Genomic DNA, 11830 nt, shown 5'->3' with positions numbered 1-11830 from the left:
TATCACAGTAAGAATCGTACCATGTGGATAGATTATGTCAGTGATTTTGATGATATTATGAACAGGTGACAACATTCTTCAACATATTTTTCAGCATTTGAAGTCATGTTTAATCGCAGACCAGCTAACTTTATTTCTGAGGACATTGAGTTTCACCCATGTAAATATCTGTCATTGCAAGAGGCAGAAGAGTGTGACAGGGAGAAGACAAAAAAGCAGGATGATAAGAGAAAGCAGAGACATGATGCTAAAGACAGATATGCTAAGTTTGATGTAGGAGATCTTGTGTTGGTGAAAGCCAAAGAGAAATCTAAAGTTTTGACATGTGAGATACAGAAATTCTTCAATATTTGTATAGGATCATTCAATATTCTTGAAAATCCACATCCTAATATGTACAGACTTGTGTACTATAAATCTTAGAAGTTGTCTGGATTATGCAAAATCACTGAACTGAAAGCTTATAGACATGATCCGTAAATATCTAATCTTTTTTTTTCTTTCTCCTTTGTCAAGAATGTAGTATGTAAGATGATGTGATTTCTAAAGTTCTGCCTTATCTATTGACTAAGTTTAAGTCTGTGCCACACTATTTTTGCAAGTTCATACAATTATATAATTCTGATATGTAATAGATTTGTGCTTTAGATTTTGATCATATATGCCAAGTGACTAAATGGGTAGATTCTTTGAAATGTGACAATCCCATTGAATATCTGGTGATAAATTTCATATTTTAGGATGCTATTAGTGTTAAATATTATTATTATTATTATTATTATGTACTTCGCAGAAAGTGATTTAATTTAACTGCCAGGAAAACTTTTGGGTAAAGTCATGGGTGCTGTGGTAAGCTGAATGAAGACATGTGTTATTCGTATGTACTTTAGTATTAGGAATAGCATCTTGAAAGTTTATATGTGCAAACCAAACACATGTGTATGCTAAGCACAGAATTCTTATTTCAGTACATTGTGGACCATGGTCCTAACCTCATTTTGTAGGCATTTGTCAGATGCTCTGCCAGTGCAGTCCAACTTTTCTTGCTTGTGTACATAATTTCTTTTAAACTGATAATTGCTAAGTGAATGTTACTTTGAGATATCTTTAGTATATATGTGTATATTACCTTACAAGTTTGAATATTTTTTTCTTTGCATTTAGCTCTTCTTCTCCATAAGTGTGAACATTTTTTAATCCATTCTGACATGTACTGTGAATAATTATTTTTTTCAATAGAGGTAGGCAAATCATATGCTATGTGATGTGAGGGATGTATTGAACAGCATACTTAGTACACAAAATAATGTTTCAGGATTTCATGTGAAAGTTAGACAGGAAGTTATCTATCCATTGGAGTGTTTGATGAGGAATCTAGGGAGGAAACTGAAAGATGTGGGTGAATCCACTCCCACATTCTTGTATGGCTGTATTGTTGATAGTCCACTCAATTTTCAAGAGATCATAGGTGCTGGGTAATGCACTCAAGAATCTGTCAACTACATCAGTGTTGTGACTGAAGTTTGTAACTTGTTAGCCAAGAAATTATCCTATATGCAAAATACTTGTATTTATAGAAATTTCAGGGAACTATTTGTTTAGAAAAGAAGTCAGTGCTATTGACAGGTTTGTTCAATATAAATGTATGTTTTTTCATGTAGGGGATTAACTTTCCAATACATTATGCAACTGTAAATAATGCTGTGAAAGGTTGATGTTCTATGACTGATGATCTGTTCTGTTCAACACAGAAATGTGAAAACTTAAAATGTTCAGGAGTTGTTCTATGCACCATGTTGTAAATAATTAGCAGAATCTGACAAAATTAGGCACTGTTAGTATAGTAGTCATAAATTTCAATGAATTTTCTGATCTCAACAATCAGTACGTATTTTCTTCAATTGTAAATGAATCTTCTAGGTTTCTATGTACTAGGTTAGTTTTTATGAACAATCAGCAAATGGTGTGGAAGATATTTACATTTTTGATCAAAAATTGCATATAGACTGTATAACAAGATGTATACATTTCTGATTTCACACACTGATTTTGGTCCTACTGCTAGTCGATTGTCATTATTCCAAGCTATTACTGACTCTGTTTACCCATATTTATCATGGGAACTGCATTATTGTATCTCATTGGAGCTTGATTTTTGTGGAAATTCATGCGTAAATCTTTCTGGGAACCCCAGGTCATTGAGACTCTGTGTGTGTGTGTGTGTGTGTGTGTGTGTGTGTGTGTGTGTGTGTACTCAAGGACAGTGTGCAACTGTTGACTGAGGCTAGATGCTTCCTCTAATTATTCTTCACATATGATTGAACTTATTGATATATGATTATGAACTTTATTCATTTTGTTGTGTCAAAATATTTCTGCTGGTGTGTACCCAGTGTGGTTTGAACTCATGTGTTGGTCCCCACATCATAAGCATAGCCCCTAATATTTTTCTCATTATTTTCTCTTTTCATGAGTCAACATACCCTTACATAATCTGGTTTATGTGGCTGATTGATTTTGGGCTATACTCTTCCTTTGATTGAGTATACTCTTCTGGTCAGTGCCTGTCATTGTAAGTTTATCAAGTCAGCTCCCTTGTCACACACTTAGGCTCCAAATTTTTTTTCTTCTCTTTTATTTTGAAGCTGCAACTTTATAGGTGTAAACTTGCAATTTATAATTCTAGTACTTTACATTCCCTCTGTACTTATTTCTATAATTTAGTGTTGTAATGATGTACCTTTGACTTTATATCACTTGTCTTGGGACAAAATGTTTCACAGATCTTGTGAACACATTCCTAATTATGCATTTAAAATTGTTGCCATGATTTTCTTTCGTTTTCTATTTTTTTCTTTTGTTCCTACCAGCATATGTAATTATGATGATGTAACATACTACTGCAGTTTTTAAATGGAAAGATGTAATTGTGATTATTTCATTTGCCAATGGATAAATATGTTTCTTGCTTTGCAACTGTGGAAAAGTTTGTAAATTTCTTTTTTCGTATACTATTAATTTTGAAAAATGTAGCCAAGAACATTTATAAAGGTTTATGTAATTTACAGTAATGATATAACATCTGTAGGCAAGGGACAGTGATAGCGATTTCAATAGTGGAATGAAGGAAGTGTAGTAGAGGGTATGGTGGATGATGCATCTGTGAAGCATGCACGGGCAAATGATACTATGATTTTATGAAAAAGACCTGACGTTGTATGGACAGTGATACCAAACTACGAGAATGTCAGTTCGCTTTACCACCATGGTACGTAATGCCATCACCAGCGAACTTTAGGAGCAAAAATCCAGACTGTGAAATTGCCGCCTGCAGGACTTCATTATGACTGACACAAACAGTGATTTTATGCAATTGAACTTTGCTGGCATCAATATTCGGTTGGTGGAACTGTTGTCTTTCATGTTCTATCAAGCCGTGAAAATGGAGACTTTAATGAACTGTGCAGTATATCTGACTTTCTATGACATTACAGAAGTTTGATCTGTGAGAACAGAGTAAATGTTATTTACAGTGTGCATCACATAAAAGAACAGTTCTATGAACTGTGTATTTGTGGCTACTGCTATATGAATGTGATGAACTATGAAGTTATGGATGAAAGTATCACAGACAATGCACAAAGTGTATAATTGAAAGCTGTCTTTGTCATGTGCTGTGCAAGAGGGGACATGTCAACAATGGTCACATAGCAGTGTCTTGTGGTTTGTTAATCATCACTGGGTTACTGATACAGTTGTTCAGAAAATTTTTTCACATTTCTCTGCAGAAGATTATCAAGTGCAACTGCCTGTATCCTGCTCACAACATCGTAACCTGCTGACATTGTGTTGCCCAGTGCAATGTGTTGTATGCAATGACAAGTTAAGATATTTTGCCGAATGCTATCCCCTGATCTAAAAACTGTATTTCTCTATTAAAAGTAGTAGCATTATAGACTCTATTCAAATCAGTTCTTTGCTTGTTTATTTTTACTGTCTGCTGTTGAAAATAAAAGTACCATTAGTGAACTAATAGTTGCATGGTCATCATTTTTGAAAAACTAGTAAATATAAACTACTTCCTCTCATTACAACTTTCTTGCATGTCAAAATTATTGCAGCAACATTATTTTAGGTGACTTTATGTATTGTATAATAGTAATAGTAGAGTAATAGTAGAGAATAGAAGCTTTCGAAATGTGGTGCTACAGAAGAATGCTGAAGATTAAATGGGTAGATCACATAACTAATGAGGAGGTATTGAATAGAATTGGTGAGAAGAGGAGTTTGTGGCACAACTTGACTAGAAGAAGGGATTGGTTGGTAGGACATATTCTGAGGCATCAAGGAATCACCAACTTAGTACTGGAGGGCAGCGTGGAGGGTAAAAATCGTAGAGGGAGACCAAGAGATGAATACACTAAGCAGATTCAGAAGGATGTAGGCTGCAGTAGGTACTGGGAGATGAAGAAGCTTGCACAGGATAGAGTAGCATGGAGAGCTGCATCAAACCAGTCTCAGGACTAAAGACCACAACAGCAACAACATGTATTGTTATGAGTACAGCAATGTGATAATGACTAATAAGAATTTCTTGTTGTGAAGTATGGCTGCTTGTGTAAATTACAGTGTCTGCCATAATTTCCTGAGAGCCAACCAATGACATAAAAGCTTCTGTTTCAGCATTGGTGCATTTCCTGCCATGAGCACAAGTCATATATGTCAGTTGTCAAAACACATGGGGAGTGTTTACACAGCACTAAAAGCTTTGATTTTGTATTGCCATGAGTTTTAATATTGAGAGATGCAGGTTATACTCAAAAGTGGGTAGATAAATTGTGAATCCCTCCAGTTTTCATCTAATTATTAACAGTGTTGTATGTGATTCACATAATTATGTCACATTTTCTAAATTCTGTCAGATATTTTCTTTGATGTTTTCGAAGTTTCAGAGGGTATATATACAATTTTATTGACTCACATTATTTTCTGAGTAGATTCTCGTAAACATTCAGTTTTTCAGTTCATAAATAATGTGGGTTTGTGACAAATCAAGAAGTATAACAAATAGTTTGGTTTTTCAACTAGAATTTTGGTTGACTTCACTGTTCAAACTTTGATAATTATTTTTCCCATGGGGCGAGGTCATCACATATGGCGTCTGTGATAGGGCAGTGTTTTAGTAACACGGTCTTTTTGAACCTGTCAACCTTAGGATGCGAGTTTGAAATGTGGAAGGGTGAAAACTGTATTGTTTTGTTTCATGTGGGTTTCCTTTCATAGACAAAATGACAGTCAAAGAGGATGGGTGTGTAGCTAGTTTCAAGGTGTATGAAAGTGAGTAAGGAGATAATAAAGAGGAAGAGTTTGTTATGGAAAAGGTAGATAAAGGATTATACATTAAAGTGGAACCAGGTGTCAAAAGAAAAGTAGAGGAGGAAGGAGGAGTAAGTAGAAAGTATGCTGTCATTACTGCTAGCAGAGGTGAAAGGAGTGAAAGAAAGAGTAAATAAAGGGCAGAAAGAAATGAGTGATGAGGTGAAAGAAATAAAAGAAGGGATGGAAAAGCAGCAACAAGAGGTGAAAGAAATGAAAGAAGGTTTACAGAAAGAAATCAAAGAATGGGTGGAAAAAAGTGCAGAAAGAAATAAAGAAAATAAAAAAAGTGCAGGAGGAAATGAAAGAGGGACTGAAACAGTTGGATGAAAAATTCACTCAAAGATTAAAAGACTTTGAAGAGGGGTCAGAATGTAAGGTGTCTGAGGTCAAGTTAGATCTGGGTAAAGATTCTGCAAAGTTCAACGATGATGTTAAAGAGATGTTTAAAGAGACTGAATTTGACTTACAGGAGAAACAAAAAAATATGGGGAGGAGGTAAAGGTAAAGGTAAAATGCTTGGATAAACATGTTGAATCCCAAGATAATGAATTTAAACAATGGAGAACTAAAGTGAAAGGGTATTGTGACAAAAATTTGAAAGAATATAGCCAAAAGACTGAGCAGAAGTGGAACAAATTAAAGAGACCACTACTGTGATTGAAAATGGAGTGGGGACTCTAGAAAGGACAGTCCAAGATAGGAATTATACAGCTTCATCTGTAGTAGTGCATGTGGGATGTGGTAGTAGTTTTAATTATATAATGCTTGACACTAGGAGTGATGCACATCTTACGTCTTTTATAAACAGTCTAAAAGGTCAGTTTACTGTAGAGTGGATAGAGAAAAATAAATTGAGGAGGGCTAGTGCTTGTCTAAAAGTTGAAAGTTTGGATTGGGGAGCTGATGCACCTGATAAATATGAAACTTCTGAGAAATTTGAGTAAGTTTTTCTGGGAGAGTACTTGTTCAAAGAGAAACAAAGTGATGTTATTGAAGCCTTTAAGAAGGCTTGATGGTATGATAGGAGAAATAGAGAAAGTATGCGAAAGTACTGTGAGAGGGTAATCAATAAATTGAAACATTTCGATGGTAGGCTACTTGGGCTGATCTCTATAGATTTTAATGGGGAAGCTACCCCCAACAAAAAGTGTGGATTGATAGGGCATAATAACACAGGGTGTCCCACTCAAACCTCCCTGATTTCAAAGACCCAGGGAAAAAAAACCCACAGTAGGTACGACAATGAAAAATGCACAACATTGTAGAGCATCTCAAAGAATTTATTTATTTATCATCAATATACCACACATGTGAACCATTTGTAGCATGAAGAATATCGAGTCTATATTCAATTTCTTGCCCAGTTCTTTGTAACATTGTAACATTTCCTCTGTTAATGTTGCAATCGCATTAGTGATACAATGTTGCAACGTAGGAATATTGTCCACTTGGGTCGCATACACGTGGTCTTTCATGAATCCCCACATCAAGAAATCAAGCAATGTAATGTTGAGTGAACATGGTGGCCATGCAATGGGTCCTCTGCGTCTGATCCAATGATTGGGAAAGTTCTTATCCAGGAACTTGCAAGCAGCCATTGACCAATGGGCCAGAGCTCCATCTTGTTGAAAAATAATGCTGGGTTGCAGGTCTTGTATCTGAGGGTACACAAACTGCTCCAACATGTCCAGATACACTGACCCATTCACTGTTTGTTCCACAAAGAAGAATGATCCTGTCATGCATTAGCCCACACCAGAAATTTAGTTTAGGGCTATCATGACATGTTCAATGACAATGTGCGGATTTTGTGAACTCCAAATCCAAACATTACACAAATTAACACTTCCTAATAGATGAAGGGTTGCCTCATCTGAGAATAAAAATCTTTCCAGGAAGCTGGCATCACCGTTTTCACTTCATGTGACCATGTTGCACTCTAGCGATACTTGGCACTTCTGACATGGGAATATAAAATCTTTGAGATGCTCTACAGTGTGGTGCATTTTTCACTGTCATATCTACTGTGGTTTTTCTCTCCTGGGTCCTTAAAATCAGGGTTTGACTGGGACACTCTGTAATGTGAAAGATTTTCTGAATCGAGTGAGGGATGTAGATAGATGGCAGACAAATTGTTCATTTCATGAAAACAGAGATTATGAGTGGTACCAGGAAAATGGAGAACAGGCTAACAGAGTGAATCAAATAAATGTGTGAGGTAGAGAAGAAAGAGATACAGGAAGTTTTAGGGGTAACAGTAGAGGTCAGGAAAGAAGAGGAGAATTTCATCAGGGAATTGGTATCTTGAAACAGTGTGGGCTCATGTTGGGTTGAGTCATGCATCGGGGCCCACTAGTATGACAAGTTGCCACAATTAGACAAGGTGGTTAGTTGTTTGTAATGATAGTTTGTAATGATACTAGTAATGTTAGTGGAGGTGATAGAAAGTGTAAAAGTCAGAACTTGGTGATTGACGAGATAGTGCCAGAAGTTGGTTATAGGAGAACAAAGAGTCAGTAGGTTTTTGTATGGAGATGTTTTCCCATGTGTATGATAGTATAAGAGAATATGAAGAGATGCAGGGAGGTAAAAGAGAATATAATATAATATGAATTGAAGTGTTGGGAGTGAAGAAGAATTGTGAGAATACTTGTAGTGATGAAGAAGGAGAGGAGGTGCAAAGGGATACATTTCTTTTACACAGTAGTTTGCAGGAAAATGGTAATGAAGGAGGGCAAATTTCATATGTTACTGGGGGGAGGAACTTCTACAAATTCGTTGAATCATAATGTCAATGAAAATACAGAGGAGAAAGTTAGTCTGTTCATCATTGGTAAGGATAAAGGGGTGACAACTTGCAATATTGAAGAAAGAGGTTTCAGTGTGATTCGGAAGGAGTTGGGAAAGGTGGAAAATCTAGAAGTAGGTTGTGGAGATTGGGAACATAGCAATATTGAGGAAGAATTATTGCATGAGGAAGAGGATGTTGATAATATTAAAGCTGGGCAAACTTTTGTAAAAATAATGATCTGTAGTAGGAAAGAGAAAGACCCTGGCAGTGAAATTAGTGAAGTGGCTAAAGAATTTTATAATTGTATAAAGGATGATAATGATGTATTGGATGTGATAGTATTAGGATTGAAAATAATTGGTGCTACAGGTAAACTGAGTATAGTTGTTAAACATCAGATTATTTTAGAATTCGAATTTGGGGCATAAGTTTGGAACACAGTTTTTTTTGTGGTACCTGCCTTGAGTGTTAGTATTATCCTGGACAAGGAGTAGTTAACAGATTGTAAAGCAGAGGTTACTTGTCATGAAGTTTCACCAATTTTGAGAGTGAAGGATCAGAAACAAAAGTGAATCTTGATGATATGGTAATCTAGTAGTAGATGAAAATAATCTAGGCAGTAGAAGATGAGAGTGATACCAATAGGAGTTGTTGGGATTTAGAACTGAACTTAGATTATGGTAATAGTGAAGAAGAAAAATGAATACTTGAAGAATTGACGGTCCAAATGGACAAACTAGAAGTGTTAAGTGAGCAACAGAAACAGGAGTTAAGGGAAGTTTTGTGGATTAAGTATTTTCAGATAAGCCAGGTAAAGCTAAGAGTTTCGAGTGTAAATTAGATGTGAAACCGCATGAGTCTTTTGCAAGAAAACCTTTTTCTATACTGTTTGCATTGAGGAAAGCAGTGTATAAGGAAACTAAGAGGATGGTAGAGTGTGGTGTCATAGAGAGGAGTAAGAGTAGTGGGTAAAAAGGATGGTAGTGTGAGGATGGTCCTAGATGCTAGAATGTTGAATACTATAATGAATAGAGAAACTGATCACCCAGAGATTATCAGTGGAATATTGCATAAATATTACAATATGAATTGCATGACCAGTCTGGATCTGATACTGGGCTACCGGAAAATTCCACTTGCAAAGGAGTATAGGAAGTATGCTGCATTCTAGGTGAATGGGAAGTGTTACCAATATACTGTGGTTCCCTTTGGCTTGAAAATTAGTGTCTTTTCCACTTATGGAAGAATTAAGTTGGGATGGAAAAAGAAAGTAATGAGGGGATTAGTGGAAAAATGGTTAGAGGAGAGGAAGAAAAGATGGGATGAGAGGATAAATAGGGTAGATATCAAAGCAGGAGACCTGGTGTTGGTTAAGACCTATCAGAAATCCAAGGAGATAAATAGTGAGATATCAAAATTTTTTGATGTGTACAAAGAATCTGTTTTAGTGGCTAATATTCCACATTCAAATGCATTCTATCTGACTTATCCCAAGTCAAAGAAGAAATTTGCTCTTAAGAATGTGGTCAATTTAAAACCGTATAAGGCAAGAACAACATTGGCAAAAACTGTGGCTGTAATGAAGGAAAGGTTCTTTGTGAGATTTGGGACCGAGGAGGAAATACAGAGGGATGACTGGGTGTGAAGAGTGAACCTCGTGTGTTTCACTACTCTTTAGTGCAGTGGTGTGCATAGGGCCCCAAGCTGTGACAGTGCTGTTTCATTTTTAAGTTTTCTGCACTGCTTCCCACTCTTCTACTATTCTTTATATCTGTTAAAGCAATGCTTCAACTATCAAACTATCCAGAGCAAGGACTAAGTATATGCTACCTAATGTGACTGTATTCTTGTTTGTTCATTTTTCCTGAGGATGATCAGATAACGAATTAGTGGTGGAAGATTTGTTGAAAGATCAACAATATTAAGATAATTTTTTGGGAACAGTTTTGTGTAGTAAGGTTGAAAGTACTAACAAAAGCAAAGAATAGTATGATAGTGTGGCAATGAATCTGGTTTATAAGTAGCTTGAACAATAATAACAAGGTAGCTGAGATTCAGTTACTGTACATTGATAGTCATTAAAAATAAAAAAATAAAAAAATTGATGATGTGTAATGTGCATGTAAAGTAGAGAAGCTGTGGATAGGATTTGGTTGTGGATGTGTGTGGAGGAAAGGATTAGAAGTGACTGCTGGATGAACTCATAACATTTGATGGGAAATGTTAAGATAATGTAATAGGTAACTACTGAAGTGTAGAAGGAATAGGTCAGAATAATAGTGAAGAAATATTTATAATGAGTGATACTTATAGGAATGTTATGAGATGGAGAGAAATCATGAAGTGCAGAAGGGATAGATGATGTTTGTTAATGAGGAAAGAGATAAAATAAGATGAGCAGTAGTTCGGAGAGGATTATAATACAAAGTAAAATGGGGAAAAAAAAGTTAAAAAGAAAGTTAGAGGATATTATATATGGAAGATGTTAGAGACCTTACCATTTTGTAATCAGAAGGATTAATTAGAGTTCAGTAAAGGTTGAAAGGGGAGCACTACGAGTGAAGGTGTTGAGGAATTAGAAAGCAATGTGGAAAGTGTTGGTCAGTATGGTATGGCACATCATAAAACCTTGAAGGAATTGAGTTAATGGGAAACGTGATAACTTTACACAGCAATAACAAATTCCAAAAGGGTAACAGATAATATACTTAAATCTATCAGAGTTGTTAAATTACCCACTAATACATACATTTGCACCCTTGCTGTTCCCAGAGGGAATAAATTGCAGTGTAAATGGTGTAAAGATTTGATTATGAACTGTAAATGAGAAGTGTTTGAAGAATAAATTTGTATACTAGTATATAAAATTTTGTTTGAAACCACATAGTTATTTTGTAATGGAAGAGTAAGCTGACTGGAAATACAACATGTTCGATGATGTGGTGAGTCGAGTAGTTACCAGCTTTAAGCAATAGGATGTGAGTTGTCATAATAGACTGTCTTAACTTCTTAAGGATATAAGACAAAAGGAAAAAAATTACATGAAGTGACAAATAATAAAGAAAGCTATTAATTGAGTACATATAAGTATGTGTGGCTGCAAGAACTGGTTCTCAGTATTGTAGAGCCAGAAATTCTTCCGAAGACACTCCAAAGTGTGTGATGATAATCAGTGTATACTATAGTTAAGGATCTAGCAAGGTTAGTCAGCAGAGTATTCTATAAGTTTATTGTAATTATTTGTTATCTTAGAATTTTTTGTTTTTGTGCTGTAACTCACATGTCTTGGTGTTAATTTTTACTATTTGAAATATTCATTTGTCAAATTGATTTGCTTGATTGATGTTAGTACTCTGTAAGAATTGTGTAAAATACTTATACTTCTATAGTTGTTTATTTCTAAGAGTAAATGAACAAAATGACGCCTTATCATCGGCTTCGTCGATATAAAGCATAACACCTCAATATGCCCAATCTTACCTGTTCTTATAGGATCGGCTACCATACTCATTAATTTACTACATATTATTTCCAATAACACTAAACAGGTATCGCCATTATATTTTAATTGTTTTCAAAAGCATGTTATTATTAATATGACCGACGAAATCATAACAAATCATGCAGTATGCATTTTTAACGATAGCTTTACACTTGCCC

The sequence above is a fragment of the Schistocerca americana genome, chromosome 4 (genome assembly GCF_021461395.2).
Source record: "Schistocerca americana isolate TAMUIC-IGC-003095 chromosome 4, iqSchAmer2.1, whole genome shotgun sequence".
NCBI classification, from domain to species: domain Eukaryota; kingdom Metazoa; phylum Arthropoda; class Insecta; order Orthoptera; family Acrididae; genus Schistocerca; species Schistocerca americana.
The sequence above is the reverse complement of the archived record's forward strand: the minus strand, read 5'-3'. Positions refer to the sequence as shown.